The following is a 5110-nucleotide window of genomic DNA, read 5'->3' as shown; positions in this document are numbered from 1 at the left end:
CCCCAATCACAAAAGACTTCGGGTTCTTGGGCACAGTTATTTCTGGCCTGTGGCCTGTCTGTGAGCTCACGGTGTCTCTACATTTGCCCAGCAATATTTATCTAGCACTTTCTGGGCCAGGCGCTGATAAGTGCTGGGGGTTCAGAAATAAGACACAGTCGCTGTCCTTCAGGGAGCTGGGACTCCAATCACCCGGAAGGACGAGATACCCGCTGCTCTCTCACCACAGTGATGCAGGACTACCCTGGAGGGTTTTGTCTCCCTCCTCCTCCGAATTCAGAATATCCTTAGATACACAGCTTTCTGAGTTGCTCAGCAAAACATACAAGACGGCTTCTGGCCTCTGGCTTCCCCCTGACGGGCACAAGGTCAGCACTTCCCAAAATGTGAGAAAAACAACAGCTAAATATACGCTCCTACAAAGGGTAGGTCGATGGGAATGAGGTGTCCCCAGGCAGCGCCAGTCACAGGCAGATAAAAAGGTGAGACCCAAGGGCTTTGGGGCTGGCTCGCGGTCGTGGCTCTGCAGGCTGGCCCACCCGGGCTGAACAAGGCTGACGATCTTCCCTGCAACCCGTGAGAGCCGACAGGCCCAAGCGAGGAAGGCAGGTTCTTGAATCGAGGTTATTTGGAGTTAATAACTTTGATTTGTCTGTGCACAGTGACAGCAGCCATTTCACCAGAAGACACGAGATGCGCAGGACCCCTTGAGATGAAAGAAACTGCCCTGCCCTCTCCAACCGTGTCATTTTCTCTTGTTGACTGTGAGTAAAATTGCTTGGATGATGGTCAGTTTGTGCCATAGGTCCGGGACGCAACTGTAAGTGTGGGGGAGGCGGGATGGGGGATCACTGCATCCTTCCAGGAGGTAGGAACCTCGGAAGTGGAGATTCCAGGAATCCAGGAAGGGAAGTGATTTCTGGAGGGGTGTGGCTGCCTGCCAGGGGCTGATCTGACATTGTTCGGCACCAACCCTCCCGGCCCCTGGGCTGAACACCCCAACAGAAAAACAGGATGCCCTGCAAAGTGCTGAGCACAGACCAGAATTAGCCTGTCTTCCCCAACATCCTTCCCCTTTCCCTGCTGAGACAGAAGGGATACAGGTGGGGGTGAGCGCCAGGTTTCTGCGAAGGGGAAACGGGGGCACCCGTGGCACTGGAGGGGAAGGCAAGGGTTTGGGGGGTGAGTCAGTTCCGGGCTCAGCACTCCCCCCGCTAGAGGGCTTTCGTTCTCGGTCCCCGATCTGTAAATGGGGCTGAGGGCTCCAGACATGCCAGCCTTCCCCTGCCTTGGCCAGCTGGTGGTGGATGATGCTTGCCATCCGGCAGGCCTGGCACCTCCCCAGTGTCTAGCATGCTGACAAGATGGACCAGGGAGAGGAGAGCAGGAGGGAGCAGCTCCTGCTTCTCCACCCCTAGCTGTGGATGGCCCGCAGCTGCCCCAAACCCTGCAAAGCCCTCCTCCACCCTCCACCCTCCCCCACCTTCATGTGCCCACAAATCGCAAGCCTGTGTGGCCACCCCATGAGCTTCTCCAGGCTGCAAATTGGAACCAACCAAGACAATCCAAGCCAAAAAACCCCAGAGATGCTGGCCAAGTGCAGGACTGTGGGCAATGGAAATGGTTCGGGGGTCCTGGCCATGGGTTCTAGTCCCCTGCCACCTCCCGCCCCCCGCCCCGCCCGCAGCCTTCCTCCGCGAACTTGGCCGAGACATGTTCTCCCTGAGCCTTGGTTTCCTTGTCTGAACCATGGGGAATTGGCTTTGTGAGCACGGCCCATGAACGAGGGCTCTGAGAGTCCTGGCTGCAGGCTTAGTGCCCTGTCTGCCTGCGGGCTGAGATGTCTCCCAGGCGCCGCCACCCCAGCCTGGCCACAGGGCTGCGAGGGTTCATGTCCCAGGGCAACCAGACCCATTCTCCTCACCCTATTAATCTTCATTACAGTCCTCCCCAGGCCAGGGCGGCTTGCTGTGCGGCAGGCACTGGGACTCCACCTGCTTCTCGGCAAAATAGGAGGTGCCCTCCTCGCTTGTTTCCCCAGAGCAGGTGGAACGAAGCACTTTCTCAGCTACTAGACCAGGCAACCTGTTCCTGGAAATCATGTTATCTGCTCTCCATCCTTCTCCCCCTCTCTCCTCTTCCTTCCAACAGCAAGGGGGAATGCTGTCAAGCGCCCCATCATTCTCATCTGTGACCCACCAGCCTATAAATTATAACAATCTTTCCATAAAGTGACCGGGTGGAATCCATTGCAATTTTAATCGTACATATCCCTTCATTAGGTATCCTACAAAAAGAAATTCCTAAGGATGTGTGTGCAAGGTTGTTTCTTGCAACATTATTTAAAGTGACAATAAAAGGAAATAAGCTATTTATCCCACTGGGGAGGGGTAGAAGAAATTAGAGTGCCTCCAACTAGCAAATCCATACTATGAGATATGCAGTTATTAAAAAGAACAGTTTAGAGCTGCACATAGTTACCAATAAACCGATTCATTATGCATTGGAAACAAGCAAATTGTAGAAAATATTGTGTATAGAATGATCTCATTTTAAAAAATTGAAAGTGGTTAGGGAGACAGAAAGCTTTGCATATTTATTAATGACGCCCAAGAAAGGCGTGAAAGAATGCACATCTAACTGTTAATATGAGTTCCAGGTGGGGGGGGGTCCATAGAAGTCTCTCTTTACATGTCTTTGTATCACCTGATTTGTTATCAAAATACTTTGTATCACAAGTATTTTGAAATTTTAAAAAATTGATATAGTAGAAAGTTTGATGAAAAAAAAATGTGGCAGAGGCTGTTTGCTGTCCCCTCACTAATCATTCACTTTTTATGCCACAGTAATAGCCCTGTCAATATTCAGCTACATTTGTGGCCACATTTCTCTGCCTTCCTGTAGCCAATGGAGTGTGAAGAAGGGAAGTGTGCCACATCTGGGACAAGATCCCTTAAAGAAAGTGCCATGCCCCTCCTTCTGGTGTCTTCCATCCTGCTCTGGAGACATTGACTCACCTTGGACCTGGGGGCACAGAACCGCGCCCAGATGGCTGAGCAGGTGGCCGGGAGAGCCTGATTTGGGGACCATCCCTACTGCCCCCAAATGCCTTCATCCAGACTTTGACCGCAGAGGGAAGGAAACCTGATCTTGTTTCAGCCATAGTTATTTGGGATCTCTTTCACGTGCAGCCAAAAAGAATCCTCCCGAAAGTGAAAAATGGAAAACTAGACTCCTATCCTTATCATCAGAGATCCTGCCATGATGCCACACTCGGGGATTCAGGGGGACACCCAGGAACTTGACATGCCAGCGGGGAACAGAGAGAAGCCGGCAGCCGGGAGCTGCTCAGAGATCCCCTGCGGAGTCACACGGCCAGCGCGGGCGCCGAGGACGCCGGATTCTCTCTGCTGGAGTAGGACCTGGCCCTGAGCTGGGCTGCCTTCACTTCCCGCTGCGGACCTCCTTGGAACAGAGGCTCAGTGACCTCAGTAATGCCTGTAGGCCGAGAACAGGCTCTGGAAGAGTCCTGGGCAGGAATGGGCCCCTCTGTCCTCCCAGTGCGAGTCTAGATGGGGCGGCAACTCCCTTCCCTTGCTTCTAGAGCGCGGCATTTTACCACCCCTTCGCTGCCTTGGCCTTGGAGGTCAGACCTTCTGGAAGGAAAGGCAATCCTGCAGTGAGTTTTGGCAAAAACTGAGCTTTGCCTCCTCTCTCGGCTGTAATTCACCCCTGCCGTGGGGAAGACATGAACTCTTCCAAGGAAAGGTGCTGACTTGCTGCTACGGGGAGAAGTTGTGCTCCCTGCTGGAGAGCGGCAGCGTGGGGCACTCTGTGCTGTCTCTGTGGTTTCTGCAGTGCCAGTGAAAGAAGGGAGGGGAAGCGTTCTCGTCCATCAGACAGACAAACCAAGACCCAGAGCCCAGCATCGCCCTCCCTCACCTGTCTTAGTCAAGGAACGGGACCTCGTAACTCCGACTGCCAACATTTTCTGACTGACTTGGGTTTTGTGTCAAACTTCAAGACTGTCTTGGAAAGGCTCTGATTAACCTCAGGCCATATGGTACCCCAAGTCCTACCTCCACCCCACGTGGACTGCGGGGCTGCTCGTGGAAGGCTTTCCAAGGGAAGAAAGAGGAAATGTTAGCTTCTATCGGGACGGGCAGCCCAAGGCTGGCAGTGTTCCTTCCTGGCTCCAGGCAGAGAGCACACTCACGCCCTTCCCTCGCCTGTGACCCCTGGCGGCGTTGCCGAGGCCGCCGGGAGGCACCGTGGGGTCCGCGTCTGTCCTCCCAGCAAACTAGAAGTTTGATCATTCGTATCCAACTTCTTTGACACTTGTGACTAGTTAGAGAGGGCCCACCATTGGGCCATATCTGTCTCTTGAAACGCAAACTAATAATTTAAAAAGACTGTGATAATGTGTAGTCTATCTTAAAAAAATGAAAATCTCCAGGCTCCCATTTGAATATCAGCAAGTACTGTGCTAATTACAAAGTGTGCTTATCTAATCATAAAAGCAAGTCTAACAAGAATTCATTAAACATTGCATCTTGTTTGAATTGCTTAAAGGTATTAAGACAACTTCTTTTGAAATTTTTTTATCTGCTTTTATCACTGATTTGAGACTGAAATTAAGACTGTTCCTCAATAACATTACCCCTAGAGACTTTATTGCAAAACTGGTGCCTGAGCATGTTTGTGGGGGGAAAGGGAGGACCGAATCTGGATTTTCATCATATCTCATTCCACAGGAACTGCCGTGCTGGGCTCTAGCCATCAACACAGTTTGTCTTCCTATGTGTTCACACACTTGAATTTTAGACAGATCAGTTCACGATTAGAAAGCAAACACCATGAGAACATGGCCCATTGCAACTCACCTGCTCAGGGTTCTTGGGTTCCAAGGTAAAGCTGGAAAGTCCAGTCAGATTTCTTTAAGGACATTCCATTTCTCAGCTACTGTGTATTAGCCAAACCCAGTCTGTATTGGGTTCTTTTTTCTTTTTTTAAGATTTTATTTATTCATTCGATAGAGAGAGAGAGAGCCAGCGAGAGAAGGAACACAAGCAGGGGGAGTGGGAGAGAAAGAAGCAGGCTCCCAGGAGCC

At 51.5% G+C, this 5110-nt stretch overlaps 1 long non-coding RNA gene across 1 annotated transcript; it reads left to right on the top strand.

Annotated features, from left to right (window-relative positions):
- The first annotated feature begins 371 nt into the window (after window positions 1-371).
- On the top strand, window positions 372-4532 carry LOC113244277 (uncharacterized). Its single transcript, XR_006408153.3, has 3 exons — window positions 372-482; window positions 663-764; window positions 2847-4532. It is a non-coding gene; the product is annotated as an uncharacterized LOC113244277 (long non-coding RNA).
- The last annotated feature ends 578 nt before the right edge of the window (window positions 4533-5110 follow it).

The sequence above is a fragment of the Ursus arctos genome, unplaced genomic scaffold (assembly GCF_023065955.2).
Source record: "Ursus arctos isolate Adak ecotype North America unplaced genomic scaffold, UrsArc2.0 scaffold_30, whole genome shotgun sequence".
Taxonomy (NCBI): Eukaryota; Metazoa; Chordata; class Mammalia; order Carnivora; family Ursidae; genus Ursus; species Ursus arctos.
The sequence above is the reverse complement of the archived record's forward strand: the minus strand, read 5'-3'. Positions and strand labels throughout refer to the sequence as shown.